This window comes from Pleurodeles waltl, chromosome 7, assembly GCF_031143425.1.
Source record: "Pleurodeles waltl isolate 20211129_DDA chromosome 7, aPleWal1.hap1.20221129, whole genome shotgun sequence".
Classification (NCBI taxonomy): Eukaryota; Metazoa; Chordata; class Amphibia; order Caudata; family Salamandridae; genus Pleurodeles; species Pleurodeles waltl.
The window spans coordinates 1369644968-1369670645 of NC_090446.1; the positions used below are offsets into that span (position 1 = coordinate 1369644968).

A 25678-nucleotide genomic window follows, 5' to 3' on the forward strand; every position below is an offset into this window, starting at 1 on the left:
TTCTCCCCTCAGGTAGGAGGCACACACAGGGTGTAGCCACCCTCAAGGACAGTAGCCATTGGCTACTGCCCTCCCAGACCTAAACATACCCCTAAATTCAGTATTTAGGGGCACCCCACAACCCAGGAAACCAGATTCCTACAACCTGAAGAAACAAGGACTGCTGACCTACAAGCCTGCAGAGAAGGAGGAAGACGACAACTGCTTTGGCCCCAGCCCTACCGGCCTGTCTCCAACTTCGAAAACCTGCTCCAGCGACGCATCAGACAGGGACCAGCGACCTATGAAGCCTCAGAGGAATGCACTGGACTAAAGGACCAAGAAACTCCTGTGAACAGCGGTCCTGTTCAAAACCAGCTACTTCTTTGTAACAAAGAAGCAACTTCCAAAGATTTCACGTTTCCCGCCAGAAGCATGAGACTTCCCACTCTGCACCCGACGCCCCCGGCTCGAGATCGAGAGAGCCAACATCTCAGGGAGGTCTCCCCAGTGACTGTGAGCCCATGAGTAACCAGAGACGACCCCCCTGGTCCCCCACAGCGACGCCTGCAGAGAGAACCCAGAGGCTCCCCCTGACCGCGACTGCCTGTAACAAGGGACCCGACGCCTGGAACCAACACTGCACCCGCAGCCCCCAGGACCTGAAGGAACCGAACTTCGACGAAGGCGTGACCCCCAGGTGACCCTCTAGCTAGCCTAGGTGGTGGCTGTCCCGAGAAGCCCTCCCCCTGTGCCTGCCTGCACTGCTAGAGTGACCCCCGGGTCCCTCCATTGTTTCCTACCTGAAACCTAACGCCTGCTTTGCACACTGCACCCGGCCACCCCTGTGGTGCTTAGGGTGTGTTTTGTGTGCCTACTTGTGTCTCCCCCCAGTGCTCTACAAAAACCCCCTGGTCTGACCCCCGAGGACGCAGGTACTTACCTGCTGGCAGACTGGAACTGGAGCACCCCTGTTCCCCATAGGCGCATATGTGTTTTGGGCACCTCTTTGACCTATGCAGCTGACCGGCCCTGAGCTGCTGGTGTGGTAACTTTGGGGTTGCCTTGAACCCCCAACGGTGGGCTGCCTATTCCCTAGAACTGAGACTTGTAAGTGTTTTACTTACCTCCTAATCTAACCTTTACTTACCTCCCCCAGGAACTGTTGATTTTTGCACTGTGTCCACTTTGAAAATAGCTTCTTGCCATTTTTACAAAGACTGTACATGATATTGTTTTCACTCAAAGTTCCTAAAGTATCTAAGTGAAGTACCTTACATTTAAAGTATTACCTGTAAATCCTGAACCTGTGGTTCTTAAAATAAACTAAGAAAATATATTTTTCAATATAAAAACCTATTGGCCTGGAGTAAGTCTTTGCGTGTGTGTTCCTCATTTATTGCCTGTGTGTGTACAACAAATGCTTAACACTGCCCTCTGATAAGCCTACTGCTCGAACACACTACCACAAAATAGAGCATTAGAATTATCTACTTTTGCCACTATCTTACCTCTAAGGGGAACCCTTGGACTCTGTGTCTTACTTTGATATAGTATATAAAGAGCCAACTTCCTACATCAGATCTCTGCCTAAATCTGTCCATAATATAATTTACTTCCTTTTGTGTATAATCTTCTAGGGAGTGCATCTCATACCCCCCCCCCCTCACAGGGTTTTGTGGGGTGGCCTGTATTTTCCATCTAAATATAGACTGTGCACTTACCACTTTCTAATCGTCTGGCTCAAACGGGTCCCCACTTTTTTAACCGACTCATCACTGGAATCAGAAAAATCTGTGGAATCCCAGATATTGGCTTCCCAGATTTCTGGATCCCAGTTTAACTGCTGATTTAGCAATAGCTAAGTGAACTTTCTTTTGATTGACTCTACCCCTACGTTTACAATATCTGTATTGGGTAATGCGAACAACTGCCTTTTCCGTGACAGATTGATAATTATCCACTTTATCCTGCAATAACGTATTCTGACAAGACTGCATGGTTACATTATTTTTAGCTTCAACTAGCTGTCTCTCCAATTGCTGATTTTCTTGTTCGAACTGTGCACACTTTTCATGCATTTTTCTCTAAGCAGAAAACAGGATCCAGCCCCGTCTGCCCCAGTGTTCGCATAATCCTGTTCCACAAAACTATTAATTTCCAAGAACATCATAGAGTGCTTTTCCCCCTGTTTTCACCCCCCTACCCCCTCCAGTATGTCATTTGGCACCTGGGAAACTGCCTTTGACTTTTTGCTAAACATTTTCACTTTTAAATCTTTCACTTCGTCTCCTGCCGACTACGCTAAATTGTTCTGTTAGCTTCAAACTAAGAGGGAACAAAGCTAAAGAATGTAGCACTCCTAGTCTAAGTAATAACTGTATTAGGGCACTTCCCAGATCTCAAACAAGGACATACAAAAATATTAATGTGAGCATTTAACTTGAATGCAGCAGAACATGTGCAGATACTAAAATACTTACAGCAGCTGAATAATAAGAGGCAGAAAAAATGCAATACATCAACAATGAATATGTATGCTGTGAATATATATATATTTATGTATGTACACAGCAAAGCTAGATAATTAAGAATTAAAGTGCATCACCATGGGGATCGAATCCAACATCATCCTTGCCAACACCAAGCTGAGGAACCCTGGACAGCTGAGACAGGAGAAACACTCGGAAATGGGACTTGTATTTTTTTTTAGCAGTGCGACCACCCTCAAAAGTGAGTTCCTTCCGCCTCAGTGCCAAGCTTCCTCACCTTATATAACTTAAACAAACCCAAGAGGAAGGTTCTGGTAACCCCCTCCCTTCTAGTAGGTTGTGAAATTCAAGCGCTAGCTGTACTTGGTCTTTGTCAAAAACACACAAAAGAACTGGTTAGGCCCCAATGCGTATTCCTGAGACAGAGTGGTACCTTTCTCTGCTGTGAACATTCTCGGCCTGCTACACTGTTTTCACCTCTGCATTCTCCACGATATGTTCCCTGCTCTGGTGAGAAGAGTGAAATCACGTTCAGTGTAGAAAACAAGCTGTGTGTGTGAAAAATACCTCTGTCACCGATATGATGGCATTTGATGCTAACCACAAAATGGAGTTACTGGTCAAGATGGAGTCAGTGGTTAAACTTTGTGAGTGCGGGGACACCATTACACTTGTGCACTGTACATAGGTCACTACCTATGTACAGCGTCACAATGGTAACTCCGAACATGGCCATGTAACATGTCTAAGATCATGGAATTGTCACCCCAATGCCATTCTGGCATTGCGGGGATAATTACATGATCCCCCGGGTCTCTAGCACAGAACCCGGGTACTGCCAAACTGCCTTTCCTGGGTCTCCACTGCAGCTGCTGCTGCCAACCCCTCAGACAGGTTTCTGCCCTCCTAGGGTCCAGGCATCCCTGGCCCAGGAAGGCAGAATAAAGGACTTCCTCTGAGGGAGGGCGTAACACCCTCTCCCTTTGGAAATAGGTGTGAGGGCTGGGGAGGAGTAGCCTCCCCCAGCCTCTGGAAATGCTTTAATGGGCACAGATGGTGCCCATCTCTGCATAAGCCAGTCTACACCGGTTCAGGGATCCCCCAGCCCTGCTCTAGCGAGAAACTAGACAAATGAAAGAGGAATGACCACCCCCCTGACCTGCACCTCCCAGGGGAGGTGCCCAGAGCTCCTCCAGTGTGTCCCAGACCTCTGCCATCTTGGAAACAGAGGTGTTTGTGGCACACTGGACTGCTCTGAGTGGCCAGTGCCAGCAGGTGACGTCAGAGGCTCCTTCTGATAGGCTCTTACCTCTCTTGGTAGCCAATCCTCCTTCCTAGGTAGCCAAACCTCCTTTTCTAGCTATTTAGGGTCTCTGCTTTGGGGATCTCACCAGATAACGAATGCAAGAGCTCATCAGAGTTCCTCTGCATCCCCCTCTTCACCTTCTACCAAAGGATCGACCGCTGACTGCTCAGGACGCCTGCAAAACCGCAACAAAGTAGCAAGACGACTACTAGCAACCTTGCATCACTTCATCCTGCCGGCTTTCTCGACTGTTTCCAGGTGGTGCATGCTCTGGGGGTAGCCTGCCTCCTCTCTGCACCAGGAACTCTGAAGAAATCTCCTGTGGGTCGACGGAATCTTCCCCCTGCAACCGCTGGCACCAAAAGACTGCATCACTGGTCCTCTGGTTCCCCTCTCAGCACAACGAGCGTGGTCCCTGGAGCTCAGCAACTCTGTCCAAGTGACTCCCACAGTCCAGTGACTCTTCAGTCCAAGTTTGGTGGAGGTAAGTCCTTGCCTCCCATGCTAGACTGCATTGCTGGGTACCGCGTGATTTGCAGCTGCTCCGGCTCCTGTGCACTCTTCCAGGATTTCCTTCGTGCACAGCCAAGCCTGGGTCCCCGTCACTCTAACCTACAGTGCTCAACCTTCTGAGTTGTCCTCCGGCGTCGTGGGACTCCCTTTTGTGACTTCGCGTGGACTCTGGTTCACTCGTCTTCCAAGTGCCTGTTCAGGTACTTCTGCGGGTGCTGCCTGCTTCTGTGAGGGCTCCCTGACTTGCTGGACGCCCCCTCTGTCTCCTCCTCCAAGTGGCGACATCCTGGTCCCTCCTGAACCACAGCAGCACCCAAAAACCTCTATCGCGACCCTTGCAGCTGGCAAGGCTTGTTTGAGGTCTTTCTGCGTGGGAACACCTCTGCAAGCTTCATCGTGACGTGGGACATCCACCCTCCAAAGGAGAAGATCCTAGCTCTCTTCTTTCTTGTAGAACTCAAAGCTTCTTCCAACAGGTGGCAGCTTCCTTGCACCCTCAGCTGACATTTTCTGGTCTCCTGCCCACTCTCGACACTGTCGCGACTATTGGACTTGGTCCCCTTGTCTTACAGGTACTCAGGTTCGGACATCCACTGTTGTTGCATTGCTGGTGTTTGTTCTTCCTGCAGAATCCCCCTATCACGACTTCAGTGCTCTCTGGGGGTAGTAGGTGCACTTTACACCTACCTTTCAGGGTCTTGGGGTGGGCTATTTTTCTAACCCTCACTGTTTTCTTACAGCCCCAGCGACCCTCTATAAGCTCACATAGGTTTGGGGTCCATTCGTGGTTCGCATTCCACTTTTGGAGTATATGGTTTGTGTTGCCCCTATACCTATGTGCTCCTATTGCAATCTACTGTAACTTTACACTGCTTGCATTACTTTTCTTGCTATTACCTGCATAATTTTTGTTTGTTACATATATCTTGTGTATATAACTTATCCTCATACTGAGGGTGCTCACTGAGATACTTTTGGCATATTGTCAAAAAAATAAAGTACCTTTATTTTTAGTACTTCTGTGTATTGTGTTTTCTTATGATATTGTGCATATGACACCAGTGACATGGTAGGAGCTTTACATGTCTCGTAGTTCAGCCTCAGCTGCTTTGCCATAACTACCCTCTATCAGCCTAAGCTGCTAGAAACACCTCTTCTACACTAATAAGGGATAACTGGGCCTGGCACAAGGTGTAAGTACCTCTGGTACCCACTACAAGCCAGGCCAGCCTCCTACAGTTTGCCCGATTGTATATTCATTAGAATAACTGTATGTTTGTTTAGACTTAGTTCCTTTGTGCCCGACAGTTAACAAAGTGGACATTCTTCCAGTTTATTTATGCAATGCCATATTGTGGTCACTGGATAATAACCATAGCTTCAGAATTTGCCTTGGTAATGGCTTTGTAGAGTACTACAGGTCTAGTTGACCGCAACCCAGAAGAGTCAAAACCGGACCTTGCGTCTGCGCCATCTGCGCGCCAAAGGCGCGCTAAAGGCAAGCCCATTTGTGCCCATCTGCGCCTGGACGGGGCTACCCCCTTTAGCCTTAGAGAAAATGGTGAGTTCCATTATCTCCTATACCCCGGGTGAACTTAGGGCGTATACGAACAGCCAGGGAGATGGCTGCCGCCTCTGCCCTAATCTTGGGTTGGGGGCCTGGACCTGTCCCTTTTGTGAATGGACTATGCAAGAACCGAGAAGGTCAGAGTTAGGGCAACCTAAACCAAGGCTGGTTCTCCAGTTGATAAACTGCCGGTCCTTGCCTGCTCATATGCTAGATATTAATCTCCTTTTGAGTGAGCAGTCCCCGTCTGCCCTTTTTCTGGCAGAAACCTGGCTCCATGAGGGTTCTGGTCCGGAGCTAGCACTTGCTCTTCCTAAAGGGTATGTCACAGCGAGATTAGACAGAGCAAAAGGTAAAGGAGGGCTATAGCTATTATTTTTAAACAAGGTCTGCTATTCAGTTGTGCCCCTTTAGAACTCTTAGGGTGTGAGGGTATGAGTTTCTCCTTAGCGTTTAACCCAACCTTCACATTCACTGGAGTTCTACTATGTCGACCACCAGGGCCCTATGAAGAATTTCTTAACATACTGCCGGAGCAGATAGTGGAATTAATTTGAGGAAACCTAATTTAACGGTCCTAGGTGATTTCAATATCCAAGTGGATAATTTAGAACTGACGGCAGCTAAGCGTTTGTGGAAAGATCTAGAAGCATTGGGACTTCATCAATTAATTTGTGGTCCAACGCAGGAGAGAGGACATACGCTAGATCTGGTATTTAGTAATCTCGCCTAGCTAAGTGCTTTACCCCCCGCTCCCGTAGCATGGTCTGATCATTTTTTAATTACGTTAGAAATCAAGTTGTCTTAGGATCACAGTTTCCATCAGCCTCTAAATAGGAAGGTAAGGAAATGGCATAGTCCTAATGTAGAAGAATGGATTAAGCTGTTATTTAGGAGTAAAAAAGATTTTATGAGGGAACTTCAGATGGACCACACTTTATTTAATGACTGGATCTTTAATAGCTTGGATGTTTTGCTGCCTTATAAGGTTCCTTCTGGGCAGAGGAATGGAGACGCGTCCCCCTGGTTTTCTCCTCACCTAACAACATTGAAGAGGAATTGTAGGAGGCTCGAAAGAAAATGGAGGAAATCAGTAAATCAGGTAGACAGGGAAGAGTATAGAGGCTCAATTAGGCTCTATCATAACGAGATAAGACTAGCCCAAGCAACCTATTATGGTGACGAAATTGAAAGAGCGGCGGGCTCTCCGAAAGAAATCTTTTGGGTTCTGAAAGAGTTGCTTTATGTTCCTAGATGCCCGGAAGCAACGGTAGCTTCAGCTGAACATAGCAACAAGTTTGCCTCATTCTTCTTAAAGATTGAGGATATTTATAAGAACTTTCCAGGCAAAGATGGGTTAAGTTCTGTTCAGCCCACTGAGGATAAGGAAGGGGATATTACTCTACAGAGATTTCCCTCTATTTCTGAAGAAAGTACCTTCTTGCTTCTCAGTAAATTGAAATCTGGTTCCCCTTTGGACCCCGCACCTCCTCCTATAGTTAGGCAGGGAGGTTCAGCCATAATACCGGTGATAACAGAGCTGTTGAATAGCTCCTTACAAAGTGGCATCGTACCGGCATCATGGAAAAATGCAATAGTAAAGCCCTTGCTAAAGAAACCTAACCTAGATGGGGCCGAACTTAAGAACTATAGGCCAATCTCTCTCCTTCCATTCATGGCAAAATTAATTGACAAATACGTCAATATACAAATATCGGGTTTTCTGGAAGAACATAATATTCTGCACTCCACGCAAATGGGCTTCAGACCTGCCCATAGCACCGAATCAGTCATGATAGCGGTCACAGAAGAGGCCAGAAAACGGATGGATCTAGGACTGGTGACGGCCGTAATCATGTTTAGTTTAGTTTATGGACTTATAAAGCGCATAGTTACCCTAAGGCATCCCAGCGCTAACATAACATGACTACTGCCAGAGACAAGGAAGATCCAGAGAAATTAGCTACAAAAAAGGATAGTTTTGAGTTTCTTCCTAAAAAGCTGCTCTGAGGGTTCATGACAGAGCTCAGAGGGAAGAGCATTCCAAAGGCGGGCGGCCTTGGTGGAAAAGCTATTGGCTCCCCAGGCTCTCTTGAACCGAAAGATATTAACATGTCGGAAGGAGGAAGATCTCAGACTTCGGGAGGGTGCGTAGATAAGGATCCGTTTTCTAAAGAACATCAGACCCTTATCATGGAGGGCCCTGTGAAAAATGCACAGGGCTTTAAAATGGGTGCGCTGCTTAATAGGGAGCCAGTGGAGTATTGAAAGAGCCGGCTTCGCAGACAGATGTCTGGGAAGATCAGTAAGAAGCCTGGCTGCTGCATTCTGTACTGTCTGCAACTTCTTTATCACATAGGCTGGGGAACTGAGAAACAGAGACTTCCCGTAGTCAAGGCAGGAAAGAATCAGAGTTTGAACAAGGACTCTTCTGGCCGTGGAGGGTAGAAGGTTAAAAACCTTCCGAAGGACTCTTACGATACCAAAACATGTAGAAGAGACTTTTTTAGCTTGAAAATCCATAGTCAAGCGACAATCCAACCAAAAACCAAGGCTTTTTACCTGAGCCTTGGGAGGAGGAAGGTTGTTAAAAACCTCTGAGTGCGATGAGAGGGGGGGGAGGCTGGGGAACCATTACCCAAAACAATAACTTCTGATTTTCCTATGATTAAATTTAAGCTTAGATTGAATCATTCAGTCTCCAATATCCTTCATACAGCAAGAAAGATTGCCCGCGGATGAATCCCCAGAACTAGATAGTGATACCACAAGCTGGGTATCGTCAGCATAGGTGACCAAGGAAAAATTATAAGGAACGATCACTTTAGCCAGTGGGGATAGATAAACATTGAAAAGAGTCGGACTCAGGGAGGAGCCCTGAGAGACTCCACAAGTCAATGGAAAAATCTCAGAGAAAAAGGCTCGATCCAAAACTTGAAAGGATCTTCCTTTAAGGAAGGCAGAGAGCCAAGACAGGGCTAAACCTCCTATCCCTAATTCAGAGAGCCTGCAGCAGAGAAGATTATGGTCCACCGTATCAAAAGCTGCGCTAAGATCAAGTAGAATGACGGCCACGTAAGTCCCTTGATCCAAAAGTTGACGGGCTGACTCCGTCACCGTAAGGAGAGCTGACTCCGTGCTATGATGAGCTCTAAAGCCCATTTGAGTAGGGTGGAGGAGTTCGTGGCTCTCCAGGTAACTGGTTAATTGATAGTTGACATGTTTCTCCAGGATTTTTGCTGAGATGGGAAGAAGAGCAATAGGTCTATATTTCTCCAATAAAGATGGATCCAGCTTATGTTGGACCTAAGTGCCGCATTAAATACAGTCAACCATGGACTACTGATTCAAAGAATGGAAAAATGTGGTATTAAGGGCCAAGCACTTAATTGGCTGAGTTCCTTTCTTTATAACAGAACGTTCCAGGTGTTAGACTGCTTCTTCTTCTCAGATCAGTTTAGATTTCAATGTGGAGTACCACAGGGATCATCATTGAGCCCAACTCTTTTTAATATTTATATGGCTTCCCTGGCAGAAGTTGTGGAACCTTTTGGTGTATCGCTTGTATCATATACAGATGACAAGCAGTTAGTAGTCTTCTGATAAGGAGGGGGAGAATTCAGTGTTATCGGCCAGCTTGCAAGCTGTGTTGTCTTGGATGACAGAGAGTAGGCTTCAGCTTAATGAAGAAAAGATGGAAATACTGTTTTTAGGAAGGCTGTCTAATCCGGTGAAAAATATTTTGCCAGTAATACATTTAGAATATCTACCACCACTGAAAGACCACATTAAAGCATTAGGAGTCTGGTTGGATTCCAGACTAACGTCAGACTATCAGGCCAGGAGACTTTCAGCTACCTGCTTTGGAATACTGAAGTTACTTCGCAAGGTAATTGGCCTGCTTCCTCCCCTGGCCAAAAGACTTACAATACAGGCCCTCATTTTATCGAGGTTGGACTATGGGAACAGTCTCCTCCTGGGATCCCCAGAGTATGTGGTTAATAAATTACAAATAGTCCAAAATGCGGCGGCTAGGTTACTGTTTAACATGCCTAGGTTCTCTTCGGCTAAGAAAGCTTTGATCGCGCTGCATTGGCTTCCAGTGAGGAAAAGGATCAAGTTTAAGGCTCTGTGTATTTTTCATAGAGCCCTATATAATAGAGGACCACATCTATTGAAAACACTAGCCTCATTTTACAAACCTACTAGAGCTTTAAGATCTTCTTCTAAAGCCTTGGTGGCGCTCCCTAAAGTATAAAGAATAACTTGGGGAGGCAGATCCCTGAAGTATCAGGGTGCAAGACTTTGGAACTCTCTGCTGCTTAATATTCGTTTGATGAGTCAAGAGACAGAATTTCGGAAAGCCATCAAAACATGGCTATTTTAATCTTAAGGTGGCATTCTTTTTTGAGGTTCACTTGCCCTCCAGCTTGGTTAATATTTAATCTGATTAGCGCTACGAAGCCTCCGGGTAGATAGGCGCTATATAAAACATAGTAACATAACAAGTAACATAACATGTTATATTGTAGCATTTCAATTACACTTTCCTACCCTCAGTGGTGGGATGTTCGAGTAAGCATCTTCTGATGAGGTTCTCATGCATGGCTAGTAAAGAGTGTGTTTCGTATTGTGGTCTCTGTTGGAACTTATTTGGGTAGGTGTAGGCTGGTAGCCTAGGCTAAGAAAAGGCATGACCAAATGAAAATCAACAGACATCATTTTTACATGGTGCACTCAAGCAGAGATGCTCTTCAATAAGATGATTAAGCTATCCCTTTCATATTGTTGTATTGTATTGTTATAGTATATATATGAATTCATGGGATCCACTCGGGGTTAGAAATTATGTCACACAAGAAAATTAAGGCATTTTTATATGAGCCCCAGTGGCACACGGCCAAGTGAAGGTGCAGCAACTCTACAAAATCAGAAGATGCTGTCTCAGGACAATCAAAAGATATGACTTTTACGTAGGTATATGAGGTCCATATAGAAGGAAAATGTGACAGTCCTAGGAAACTGGTTTACACCACTTGTACATGAGCTCCCACTCTGGAGCAGAAGATGATACATTATAGTCTTTTGGTGAGATTATTATTGATAACTATTCTTATTTTGCTAAGTCACTAAAGACAGAAAGTCCATGTTAGGACAAAAGGTAATTTGCATGGATCTGAAAAGTGTGCTGCCCTGCCTTTTTTGTTTTTCCTGTTGTAGTCCTTTCCATAAGTGAGCCCAACAATCCATCAAATATTATTGATGCCACCCCCATATTGCATAGAATTAGACTCCAGAGTACTACACTAAAGTTGAGAAAACACTCTCTGTCCAGGCTTTGGGGGATTGGTGGCAGTGACAGCATGACTCTTACTGATGGCACAGTCTTTTTTGCCTGTCATCATCAGTGGGGGAGAGGGTCAGCCCCATATTCAAACCTTGACACATGCCCCTTAAATATTTATCTACACATGATTAGGATAGCTCTGAAAAAATACCTACACTTGAGAGGAGCTGTGATTCAGGGTTAGAGTTTCCCTGACTACTGCCCTTCTGCCAGACTGTGGACTGAGTATGGAACAAGAGTCCTGTTGGAAGCCTTTCAAGAAGAACCCTGTCTGTTGCTGTAGGGGGTTATTGGACAATATCTTACAGAGAAGAGCCTGCCTGTAAAGAGATGAATGGCCTAGCTGCATGATGTCCTGTGGAAGATGTTGCAGTTGTGAAGTCTGTGCCATTGCCGGATACCACGTCACCAAGGTGCCGTACAGGGAAAACATCTATATCTGTCTGCATCATTCAGGGCCCAGGGGAAGGATTTCCACTGCAGGGAAACCAGAGCCTGTCCGTATTTGTCTCCTGGAGCTTTGACAACACCCTTGGGTCTATCTCCTGACCTGGAAAACTTTATTGGGTAGCTAAGTGAGGCCACGCTGACTCTGTAACTGTATCTAAATCTGTTGCATGGTTGCACAAATATATATAGATTTCAAGTTTAAGTCCCTGCCTCCAGCTTTGCTTTCAATGAGGACTGCGCACATCTGACTCCATGCCCTAGTACGCTGGGCACCCTCCACCAATGTGAAAATCCAACCGACTCCTGGCTTCAGAGAGACAGACCTGCAAAAGCACAATAAATAAATACACTTTCCACATTACTGACCTTAAATCCAACCAAACAAAAAGAGATTCAAAAAAGTGATTTTCAGTGCATTGACAACCAACAGCAAGTACTAAATACTTGTACAAGCAGTTGAAATGACAATAATTTCAGTCAGTCCCTTCTGATACAGGATTCTGAAATTGGTGGCAAAATAAAAAATTAAATTAATACACAACAAACCATCCTTATTCTGAAAAACTCCTTCGCCATGCCAAAAAAGGAGCCTCATCAACCTTCCCTTTCAACTGGATTTTTTACCTCTCCTTTCGTATAAAGCTATTTCCAAACTATAAATTGGTATGAGCCGAGTAAGCCATTGATAAATGGTTGGAGACCCGTTGTTGAACCAGAGAGATGCAATACAGAGACGCCCCACTGCCATTACAATAAATTCAAACCGTTGGGCATAGCCTGGGACAACCTTCGTATGTACACCCAACAGTTGAGGGGTTATCATCATACAAATACCTAAGGTTGCTTCGAAAAATGTTTCTATCCCTTCCCACGACAACTCAAACACTGGACATGTAGTGAACATATGAATGATGTGAGCAGCCGGACATTGACATTGGGGACAGATAGTACCCGCTGCCACCGTGATTTTCTGCAGGGTGTAGTACAGGTCAAATATAGTCTTATAATGCTGCGCCTGCCAACTCAAAAGATTAAAAAAGGAGCAAGAAGAGGCACCCAGCTTCGAATGCCATTTTTCAGCGCGTTTCTCTAAGTCATCCTTGGAGAGAGCAGTTAACACCGTATACAACTGACTAATAGTACAAGGATCCCCTATCCAATTGTTCAACAAATTCAATCTTCTGAAATCCCCGGGCGGCCACTTAAGTCTCTAATTTGTAAGAACCTAAAGCAAGTGTGGCAGTTCTAATGTGAAATCCACAGTAATGTACTCATATATTTTGCCAAAGGTGGGGTGCAAAGGAGCCCAATGATTACCCGTAGTGAAGATTTACTTGAGCATATTATGCTAGTATGTTGATGGGATCTGACAACTTGTCTCATCCATGGCCAAAAGCACCAGCGAAGTACCAACAGCAGAGAATGATGTTTGTGTGATGCCATACCAAAACGAGTGTAATGGTAAGATTTTTTCGTTGGAAATGCACTCTGAACATGATGGAGTTCAGTTAACTAAAATTCATACTTGGATGTAAAGCAATGGCATACATGCTAGAGAGAAAGAAGTAATATTGGTGATGCTCTTGCAAATCCATACATCTGTAGTGAGCAAGGTGCAGGTGTGCTTTTTGAACACTTAAGGTGATGAAGATGCATTTCTTCTGCATTCCTACAGGATCATGAGTGCAACTACGGGAAGAGAACAGTGCAGCTGCAGTGTTGATCATTCCTGAAAAGTTGAAGTAGTAGTATGAAAACAGAATTACACCGGAAACCTTGAATAACTTTACTTACTAAACTCAGCCAATGTAGAATTGAAACCCAACTGTGCCGGATTAATACTGGATTGTTCTGAGAAGCTTAAATGAGTGGAGTTTCATGTGAAATCACAAAGATGCCTACTATGTGAACCTTTACCTATGCGAGGGGCCTCCAACTTGAACCTTCAAACTCTGTAAATATCACCACAACAGTCCAAAACCAGACTTTGCAAGACCAGATGTCCTGGGTTTTAAGCTTTTTGTACTTGGTAACATTTGGCAACGTTTAGTCTGCACCATCTTCTTAATGCACTGTGGCTGTTGAAGGCATGCTGCATGTCACAGAGGTCATGCAGATTGTGAGAGAGCATCAAAGCCTCTGAATAGCCAAATAAATGGTAGAAGGTTGCAGAGAAGATATAGACAAGGACTGGAGGAGAAAGGAAAAAGAGATAGGGGCCTAGTTAGATAAGGAGATGAAAGCTAAAAAAACGAAGAATATAAAGAGAAGAGGGAAAAAGAGAATGTACATAGAGAAAGGGATAAGCAATTGAAAAGACCTAAAAAGACAATGATCAGAGAAGGGTGAATGAGCAAGAGAAGGAGGTGAGAATAGAGAAGTAAACAATAGCTAGTCACACGAAAGGATGATAATTAAATATATATGACCAAGTTTAGAGAGGAACATGAGTTCAACCAACACGAATGATTCTTCTTGAAATGGAAAATGTCAGGAACGGGTATTTGTTATCTTGCAGTAAGTGTTTTATGCTCAGTAGAGGCCGTTCTCTACCTTTGAAATTCAAACAATTTTGGTATTAGGATTGCAGTCTATATCTGTTCCTCTCACTTCCCTGCTGCTGCAAGACTTCAGAAACTTGTACACCTGCAACTCACTGTTTTCCCTACACTATAAATACTCCTGTTTGTCCAGAACCTTTCAAATTCTGGTTCTGAGACTCTTGCTAACCCCAGCACTCTTACCAGTAGCCAGTTTCATGCATTTATCAATCTTTCTTCTGTTAGACTAGTACTTAGTCTTATGCCATGACTCCTACATCTCTTAAATATAATGTGAATAACAGATATTTGTTGTTACCCACCTCACTTTTCTAAGTGTTAGCCTGACCCCCCTGAAGTTTGGGTTTAAGTTGTGCCGCTTGTTATAGTGGGTGTTGGAATACGCCCACTTGGAATGCAGCATGGACACTGTGACCAGGCCTTCTCAAACTCAAAATGGAGACAGACTTTACTACTAATAAGAGGTATCGAGCAATGCAAGGCTTTGCATACTGCAGATTAACTACATACACATACACATACATGACACCTGCAATGTCGCACCTCTTAAACCCTGACGCCTTAAGCCGATGCCCCAAGTGCAGCACCCAGGAGGCTCCATACTATCTTCTGGTCTGGGAGTGCCCTAAAATTGCTGCATATTGGGGTGGGGGTGTGGCTGCCTGATACTTGGAAACTATGTTACTGGACCCCGGCCCCAAAATAAAGAAGACATTTATACAGTTTACGCTTCTGTTAGTCGAGTGACCATTCACGTGGTGAGCACGAAACTCCCAGCGATCCAAAGCTGGATACATGATGTGACAGAATACACAACAGCAGAGGAAATCAGAATGTCACCGACTAGAGCCACACATTAAACTGTAACCATTCTGTCTTGCTGAATGGTATGTTGATGATTGTACAATATGTGCAAAGACCCTTTAAACAAAAACATTCTTACCAAAATGTACATGCACATATACATACATAAAGATGCTTTGGTTCAGATCTCTTCATCCATTGGTCTTTTAAACTCCCAATCACATTTTGCTTTTTCCCATTACAGCATGGGGCTCTGGGACAGCCAACTTAAGCCATTGGCTTTCTTGCATTTGAGTGATGGTATTTCGTCTGTTTACATGTGCACATCTGTCTAAAACAAGTGCACTTAAGTTCCAGGGCTGATGGGCCAATAATTTACTAATGCCAGTATTTTTTGTCTTTCCACTCATTTAATTTTTAAAACCCTTTTAGGCATTCTTGTGTGTTTAAACTATCCCTTCTGGGCATGGTAATTCAACACTAATAATTCCTTTTCTTTGTGTCAGTAAGAATCTGATTTTCCTGTACTATGCATTAAAACTTAAATGGGTTTCTAAAGTCTTTTTATCCACCCACACAGTTTTATTAAAACTATATATGCAATGGTTATTTTTTCCACTGTGCAGTTTACAGTGCATGCATATGACCGCCTTGTTTAGTTGGCACTATGGGCCAGATGTAGCAGGGCTTTTGTGCCTCACAAACAGCGAAAATCGCTGTTTGCGAGGCGCAAAAGCCACATTGCGATGCCCATTCCAGTTTTGCGAGTCGGTAACCTGGTTACCGACTCGCAAAATGGGACTGCGAGTCGCAAATAGGAAGGGTGTTCCCCTTCCTATTTGCGAGTCGCATCGCGATGTAGGATTGCTTTGTGACCTCGAAAGCAGTCGCAAATACAATTCACAGTTACCACCAGTGTCACGTTGGTGGTAACCCATTCACAAAAGGGAAGGGGGTCCCCATGGGACCCCTTCCCCTTTGTGAATGGCCTTGAAAACATTTTTTCAGAGCAGGCAGTGGCCCTATGGACCACTCCCTGCTCTGAAGAAATGAAACTGAAACGTTTCATTTTTCATTTTGTAATGCATCTCGTTTTCCTTTGAGGAAAACGAGATGCATTACAAAAAAAAAAAACTGCTTTATTTAAAAAGCAGTCACAGACATGGTGGTCTGCTGTCTCCAGCAGGCCACCATCCCTGTGAGTTCTGCGACTCCCAAGGGGGTCACAAATTGCGACCCACCTCATTAATATTAACGAGGTGGGCCTTTGCGACCCCTTTGCGACTCGCAGATGGTGTCAGGGACACCATCCTGCATCCGGCATTGCGACTCGCAATTTGCGAGTCGCAATGCCGGAATTTTGTACATCTGGCCCTTATTTATCTTCTTCCTTCTTTTTAATTTTCTGACATATACTTGCAATAAAAAAATAACTGCACTAACTTGCTAGAAGGCCAGAACTATTTGCTTGGTTAATGCTTGTGTTTTTCATATTGTTATTTGGCACTTCTCTACTTTGATCACGACGATTTGCTTAAGAGATTTTGCAATGATGTGGAAATTGAAAACAAATCTACTTTATGTAATAATTTTGTAACTGTGCCAGTTGAACAGTTGACACACTTGGAAAGATATTTATAACGTGGGAAAGAGGAAAAGAACACTCATGGAATCCTGCACAGTAGGTAGCAAAATGTTTTGGAGCAAAATCAATAGAGAACTCCCATTAGGCAATAAGAGAAGCGAGGGCTGCCAATGTGAATCATTTGCAATTACTGTTTTGCAGAGTAAGTATTGTCACGCCAGGGCGGCTTCTCTGTAAGGGCGGAGGAGCGTTGCGTCCCGCCAGCAGCGGCAACTGCAAAACCTTTTATAGAAAACAATAATAAACTTTGTTTATTATAATTTTCTTTTAGCAGGGTGGGGTCACTGGGGTGACGAGCAATGAGGGGGCATGCACAACACTCCCCCTCACTGCCCATGTATGTTTGTCTGGCCGTCTCCGGCCGGCCAAACACATGCACAGTAGGCTATCTCCAGCCCAGCAACACAGCTGCCGGGCTGGAGAGAGTCTACAGAGGCTCCCACTCTGCCTGGGAGCACCCTGGCTGGGTGCTCCCAGCCAATACTGACGCTGGTCTGAGCAGTGTCAGGATTGGCCGCAGGGCAGGCTGGGAGCCTGTAGCCAGCAAAGAAGAAGCAGCGATGGAGGTAAATGTATATTTTTTTTAATTTTAATTTTTATTTACTCCACACTGCCCGCCCCTTCTGCGCCCCATGAGCTGCTCCATTCTGCACTGCTTTGTATTTCTTAACAAGGCAAAACGATTGTGATACTTGAGGGCTCACTTTTATCTTCTGTGGTTGCAGACACGGAGCACTGGAACGTCCTTGCAAAACAGCAGCAGGACCATGAATAAGTGAGTACCATAAGCATGACAGCATACCTATTAACCTGAATAATTGTTTGTGTATGCTTTAGAATACGACTAACAACATATTTAGCTTCTTATCTAAACTGTCTTCTAAATTCATGTTCTGTATTAATTAAATGCAAGAAAGCCATGCGTGGCATCTTACGACTAACCTTTACTTTCACAGAAACTGTGGATCAAGCTAACACAAAATTGAACTATCTATAGTTTTTTAGAGAATCATTTTCCTAAGGCAGTGAAGAAGCCAGACAATCAACGTACAGTAGCATAAATTAGTTGTTTTGTTAACCAGAATTTCGCACACATGCTTCTACTTTATGTTATTTGTTTATTTTTCAAACAAAAAGGTAACACAAAACATGAACCCTTCCTTAAACACATTAGGTACTGGTCTTTCATTCTTACGTCATCTGAGTAGATGATCGGCCTCAGCCCTCTGGACCACAGGAATTCTATCACTGGCCCAGTAGCTTGGGCAAGCACACTGGGGCTAAAACGCCACATCCATTCAATGCATCCATTCAATGTCAGTGTGGCCTGTCGGGCTCTCTGGACTTCAAGATAGGCCCGCTTGAAAGGGTCAGTGTGTTCCCATGAGAAATACCAGGACCATATAAAAATGGTTAACACATTGGCCGATTCAAGCCGGCCCACCTAGCAGTGCCAGAATGCCCATCTGGCCATGCCAACACTGTGTCCTTTTAGGTGATATAAAGCAATCTTCAGTGTGGTTTGACTATGGGTACTGTGAAGTAGGCATGCCTCTGGATTGACCAACCATTTTTGAAGATGAAAAATGGCTTGAAGGTGAATACTCTCCATCTAAAAAAGCAAGCACACCAATCATTCGTTAAACTCTCTAAAACTGACATTTGTCCATCTTATTCATCAGGACTAACTTCCTCAGGATGCCTTCTGAGTGGATAAGGATCCTAACAGTGACAGTTTTTGCCTCCAGCTCTGCCATTTCCTTGCCTGTGAGCATTCTGTGCTCTGGAAAAAGTGGGTGAGATCTGCATTGCTGGAAGGGAAAGCTACGGACCTCCATGTAAAAACCTTCCACTTTTTAAAGCATTAATGCTACACTTGTCACCTGACATCAGCCCGGTGCAAATTACACCACTCTTCCATCCCCAACTTTCATTGGGGAAAAGTGGTAAATCCTACTTATGAAACAATACAGGGCTTTAGCTTCATCTATGAAGTTTCTCAATTCACGCCTATGATGTGGAAAACGTTCAGAGCTTGTGCTGTGTGCTATTCGTGCAGCTGGCTTCTCTGCCTAGTGCAGCGGGCTAAAAGAGTGCCCATTGACTCACCAGGTCCTGCCAAAATCCTTTGGGTCGAATGCTTTTATGATTGATGCTGTGATCGTTATCACATGTTTACTGAGATTGTTCTTACATGTGTGATGGATAGCAGTTCCAAAAGCTTTACAGAGACTACATGTGTTCAAAGGGGAAAGGAGTGCCCCAAGTGCTGTTGGGCAGCATGTTGTTGGATGTTGTGTTCAGCACATTGTTGACTAGCCTCGTGGCTTGATCTAGCATCTCTGTACTGTAAATCATCTGGAAGGATGTACTGTGAGCCACCTTGTGCACCGCACATAGAGTATACCAGAGAGACTACCGATTTTAGCGGTGGACAAAAAATGTTAGACTTGGGCGTCTTCTTTGTTTGCCGAACGATGGCCATGAATTCAGTGAAGGTGCATGGGCAAATCTGATAACTATCTCTTCCCTAGTTGGTGATCTGTTGATAGAATGGTATCCAAGGTTCCCAGTCCAGGATGACATTTTCTTTTCTTGTGATACCACTGCCTGTTTAATTCCTACATAATGAGGCATTTTTAAGTCATGGATGCACCACAGTTAATTTGTTCCCTAATTTGTCATTGGGTTCTTTGCTACTTTTTTGTCCCTGATTTTTGTTTCTAGTTTCTACTTTTTAATATTTGACTGGCTTATTTCTCTTCTCAACTTTCAGGGGAGGTTTAGCAAGTAACCAATGTCTTCAATATTGAATTTAACGTTGAATCAAAAGCTACAAGGCTGCCAGGGAGGTTTATTTACCATTTTTGTTGTTTCCCTCCTACCTGTAATCCTCTTGGGAAACTTATTGACACCATTCATATCAATTTTTCTGTGCCGAGTGACACCGTGACTACTAGGGAGATTCGATGAACGAGGATGATCAATATCTCTGGGTCCTGCATGTCTTATTTCTAAGCATTCTCTTTGTCAAGAAGTCCCAACGGGCCTAAGATGCCTGGACCGCTTGCTCCCGGTGCATCTGTTTACCATTGGATGCCTCTGGGGTCCCCTTAATTTGTCCCCTCCTACCATGAAGGAATTGTTTTTTGGTCAACTTCTGATAGAGACTTCTATTTGTAGAACCGTCACCTTCGAATATTCCTTAGGCATCAGACTGGATCTGGAAAATCTTGAACAGTGCCTTTCTACTCCCGTAGCATCGAGCAGCTCTGCATTGGCATCGTCAGCGTCAAGAGTGATGTTGCAGTCCCCATATAGGCAGCACCCAGCAGACATCAGTCTATTCTTCCCGCTACAACAGTGTGGATCTGGAGAGCTACCTGGGTCATTTTTTGACCACTTACATTTTTTTACGCTTTGGCTTTGGAGCCTTTTTTTTAGCTTTATTCTGTTGTGTTAGAGACATGTCTCCCAATAAACCAACAGTGTTTAAGTCATGTGGAGAACGTCACTGACTGATGTCTGTCCGTGACCCACGCTTGGTTTGCCTATGGTGCCTGGTGCTGAGCAAAGACCCAAAGGCATACTCTTCAAGTCCATGAAAATAAAGAGATGGTGGAATGGTTGCCAACCCTGGGTTTAATTTTCCAGTTGTTGTAAATCAGCAATTGACTATGGCCTAGGTATGACAGACTAAACATAAATTTGTAATAGGGTCACAATTGGTGAAATACACTACAGTCTTAAAAACACTGTTTGTCTCACTTAAAATAACAAGAATTATCCTTTATTAAAAATTACATAAACCTTAAATTAAATTCACATTCATCAAGGATCTCTTACATTGACATAAACAAATATATGGATCATTTTTGTTGCAATGTAATATGAAAATACCTTAAAAAGAACTGTTGAAAATACATTTTGTTGGAAATTTGAAGGGTTTACTCCTCCTTCATCAGAATATATATTGTGTAAATCAAAACATTATAAGAGACAGAGAAACAATAATTACTAAAATGCATTGTTGTCCATTAATATACAGTGTCCTTTTTCCTAATTACTACTAAGAAATGTTTCTAAAAATTGTGCCCCCTCTTTTTTCCCTTCTGTGTCACATTCATTTTCGATTGAAGAGTGGCTATATTGCACACTGTGATTATATAGTGGACACCTTGCTGGGCCTCGCACCACTTGAACTCTTTTAATTTCGTAGATGTGACTAATAATGTTATATTTCACCCTATTGAGGATTTTTACAAAAAGGTTTATAGGCCATTAAACCTTGATGTACTCCCTGAATACCTTAAAGTTGTATTTCTCCAAATCCGTGACCCATCTATGATTTGGGAAGTGATAGTCAGCTTAAACATTACTTGGCGCACTGGCTGAGTCAGTTGTCTCCACTTTCTGGGATTACCTGGGATCAATCAAACCCATTATTATTGGCTAATACAGTTCTCTGCGTTACAGACATACAGAAACTGTGAGTACGACTGAGAAGAAAGCCACAAACAGGATGGACCAGACACAACTAGGATTGATTCTAACCTACAGTAAAGAGAGTGCAAGGATATGTAACATATTCAACAAACACTGGCATCTAATATCGAAAGAATCTGACATTGGAACAACAAACCTGAGGTAACCTTTAGAAAAGTGCCATCACTAAAGGACAAATTGGTGAAGATTCACTTCAGAGCAGCACATGAAAACTCGGTTGAATGATCTACAATACGACTCATTAAATGTTACAGCTGGAAGGCTTGCAAAATTGGGATGAATACGCAGACTGTTTTGGAAAGACTTAATCAACTATTAAGATGAATGTAAAATTACGTGCATTTCCCAGTATGTGATATATACAATTGAATGTGCCTGTGGTTTGAAAAAATATAGGCAGCACAACATGTATGTTAAAAAAGAAAAGAAAATATTGGAACACATTCAAGCTGTGAAACACAAGGACATGGCATATTCATTTGCAAAACATGGTTCAACGTCATGATAATGACTGGAGGACACTAAGATATTATAGCATTGGCAGGGTACTAGACCATGAGTGTAGTGGGAATCGCACGGAAATCCTAAGACAACTGGAATCTTACATCATTCAACTAAGAACCAAGGTCCCATTTGGGTTGAAAATTGATGAGGACCTATTTGTGTACTTATGAATAGGTTAAACTGTTTTGTTGTTTCTGTTGTATCATTTTCATAATTGGTGAGAATGTTAATTACATATCATGGTACCAAACATATATTCTGATTCATTTGAATTGGGACCATAGAATCCATTGACAGGTACGGTACGATACACATACTATGGAGGCTCTCTGGTGCAGTTCTGAACGTGTTACACTACATTTGAGTGATTGTTTGCATAAATTCCACAACAGGTGTGAATACTTATACTATGATAGTAGACACACACATTGTCTCACTCGAATTAAGATCACCGGGTTTAGGCAGTACTCAAGGTCCTATACACATACTTTATAGATCTATTGGAGAGAAGCCAACATAGCTTATATTACACCATGGGCAAGGCTCTGATATAGGAACTGTCTGGCAATACTGATATGTTGAGGATGTCATACAGCTTGCTGCATTCCACTGACTGACAAGATTTACATGTGTCTGCCATATACCATATTGTAAGTTTAATGCTCAACAGAGCCCGTACACTCAAGTTACAAACATTTAATCAGTTATATAGACACACACATTCTATATGCATATCTATATCGATATCTTGTTTGATGGTTATTTATGAGGATGTTGGTCTTAAGCTTAACGCTGCACCGGCAGGAAGACGCGTCGCTATTTTGGACCAAGTTTTTGTGGATGTATAATTTAAATAGAGACAGTGCCCGGCAACTAAGGACTGAAGATAATTTCTGGCGTGAGCAAGGAAATACTTATTTCCTGCCTGTGTACATGACACTGGAAGATGAGGATACCGACTTCTAAAAGCGCCTGGTGCTACTCCATAATGGAAGGTATTACCTCGTCATAATAAGGTGAGCGGATGCCTCTCAAGTCTTCTATAGTGCTGATGGGGGCGAAAATACAGGGTCCGGAGACTGTGTGCTTCATTTTAGGTAACATACTTGAAAGCATTCGAGCAAGAAATGGATTAAGTGTTTAAATCTTGCCTGGAAACAGAAAGCAATTCAGAAAGGCATTTTAAAGGGCACGACCTGTTATTAACATGGTTAAGTGCCAAATGATTTTTTTCATCTGAATTTGAAAGTGAGAGACGTGCTGTAGCCAAATACTTTGTGAAGTTTAAATGGAAAAGAAAACGAGAATGGCATTTAGAAAAGCGCGGACTTTGACTAGGATGAGGAAATGTTAAAAACAAAGAAGCACATTATCATACTATTCAAAATGAAACGTTCCTATTGAAGAGAGAAATGTCTTGTTTCCATGTGTGGGAATCTTTTGGACCAACAATCCCAGAATGCCTAGTATAAATCAGGATGACAAGAGAAAAACGGAGAGAGCAGACGAAACAACCTGGAAGAAGACATTTTGTCGAAAGGCGTTGTGGCGTCTGTTGAACAGCTTTCTTTAAGTGAATAAATGAACTGCAATGATTTCAGCCTCCGGGAGTGCAGCATCTTGTCTGATGGTTGTGTGTGTGTGTGTGTATATATATATGTGTGTGTGTGTGTGTGTGTGTATATATATATATATGTATGTGTGTGTGTGTGTGTATATATATATATATATATATATACACACACACACACACACACACTCTGACATATACAATGCTTAATTTGAGCCAGTGGTTTCTGGAGCTCGCCACCCACACTTAATTCTCAACACCAGTACTTATGACAGTCTGCCATATAGTGGCACTGTCTGTCTAATTTAGAGATGAGCACAACAGTTGAATAGTTGTTTATCAAATACATATACATAAAAAATAACTAATGCTTGATTGCCAAGCTATTTCATTCTTACAGCTTTGGGGGTGAGGAAAATTGTTACACTTGAAGGAATGTGATGGTCAGTAGTTGTGCTGGTGTGACTTTGTCAGCGTTGGCAGAGGTAATGGGTGGTGCACATTGCAGTGGCCTCCTTATGAGGGCCCTGGCACCTTTTTTTTAATTTTATTTAATTATAAAGCACTGGATATAGATTGACTGTGTATGTATGTATGTATATGTGTCTGTATGTGTGTGTGTGTATGTATGTATATATATATATATATATATATATATGTGTATATATATATATATATGTATACATATAAATAACTGTTTGCGTTTGGCGGCATGCTCATTAGCGTCCGTGGTGCTCGGTTACGATGTGTCCTCGCTCGCGTTTCAAATATCCATGACTTTCTTATGATATAAAACAAAGGACCGGCACTTCAATAACTATTCTTCTGTGATGTTTATTTATCTAAGGTACGATCAATGCGTTGGCCATATTCAGCCTTGTTCATGATATTGACAATGGTAATTTTATCTGGACAAATGGGAGAGATCTTGGTGGTAGGAATATATATTGGATTACTGTTGATTCTGAAAGATTGTCACAGGGATCCACCAGAGGCACACCCTCTTGGACTGCACCAGGTGTTTAGTTTTCAGAAATGCCGGGATTTGGTAGGTTTTCCCAGGTGGCAGCTGACCCGAGCCCAAAAGTGCAGTCGTTCAGCACAGAAGTAGGACGATACCGGGACTTAGCCCATCTCTGCTACCCATGTGCTAAAACAAAAAAAAGAAAAATCTAAAATTCCCTTCTTACCAAGAGGTAATGCTTAAGGTCCGTTGTGGGGGGGTCAGAAAGACTGCTGGGGTCATAATGGAGGTGGAGACTAATGTGTGGGTGTGTAGGCAGGCCACCACCACACATTGTAGCAAAACCTCCCTGGTGTCTAGTGGGCTTTCTGCCCCTCCCCCACACCCTCCCTACCAGGGGTAATTGGAGTTAAAGACCTCTTATCTGCCCCATGGCAGGGAGAAAAACTGTTCTGGATGATTTGAGGGGTGGGCTAGGCCCAGTGCCGAGGTCGACGTCCCACTCATTTCTCTACAGAAGTCTAGTGAAGTCCGCATGCCATGAGCACCTATCGTCATTTCAGAGAAAGAAAAGAAAACAGTCTTGGGTGCTGGGGAAGCTCTTCCCCAGCTCCCAAGGCTGAATTTAATAAAAAGAAGTCCCTCTAGTGCTTGCACCATAGGGATATCCTGCTTCTGGTGCCAAGAGATTCCGGAGCCATCCTCTGCACGCTCCAGCACATCCTTAGCATACAAGAGGTTAACAATTCAGCATTACTTGCATCAAGTGTCGGGTTCAGGAGCTTTATGCAATAAATCACAAAAAAGTATATAATTTGTCGTCCACATTTAAACCATTAGGCACTTTACCATCCATTTGGAGAATCAACTTAGCCTCCAATTTCCAGAGGGACCATTTGGATTATGAAAGAGGCCAGATAAACACATTTGCTATGAAATTTGAGTCCATTGGGAAACAAAAATAAGACAGTTCAGTAGAACAAAACAAAATTTCTCCTTGAGTGATTTGAGTTTTGATACAAGCTCAGACATGGAACATGATTATCAAGCCCATAAGAAACCCATGGTTTGGGCAGTTTGCACAACTATCACTGATGAATTTTGTTTTTACGAGTGGATCAACTAACAAACCACAGACCCAGGAGAGTGGTAAAAATCCAAGAGGAGGAGAAAACAAAGAAGGGGAAAACGAGACCTAAGAAAATCATGGGGGACAGAATATGAGGTCAACAGGGAACAGCAGGAAGTAATCCCTGATGTAGGAGCTCATGATTACTGCTCATCTGTTAACGTACCCGGTACACCCATGATTTCACATTCCACCTTCTGTAAACCATTCATTAATCTAACAACTGCCACCGTTTATTGATCCTGTTTCATTTCATTCAAATCCTTACACTTCTTTCATCTTATCCTGCACCATATAATATGTCTTTAATTTATTAGACCTTGTAAACTTAAAAACTATCT

The 25678-nt window shown here is 43.3% G+C and overlaps 1 protein-coding gene across 6 annotated transcripts in view; it reads left to right on the plus strand.

Annotated features, from left to right (window-relative positions):
- Positions 1-25678, plus strand: part of FLT3LG (fms related receptor tyrosine kinase 3 ligand) — an 823185-nt gene that overhangs the window by 200201 nt on the left and 597306 nt on the right. For 5 of the 6 annotated variants that reach the window (XM_069200831.1, XM_069200833.1, XM_069200832.1 and 2 more), the window contains exon 3: positions 17390-17439. The gene's annotated coding sequence lies outside the window, so the exon portion shown is untranslated. Of the gene's footprint in view, positions 1-17074; positions 17231-17389; positions 17440-25678 lie in introns of those variants that run through there. The other variant, XM_069200829.1, reaches the window with a different exon arrangement.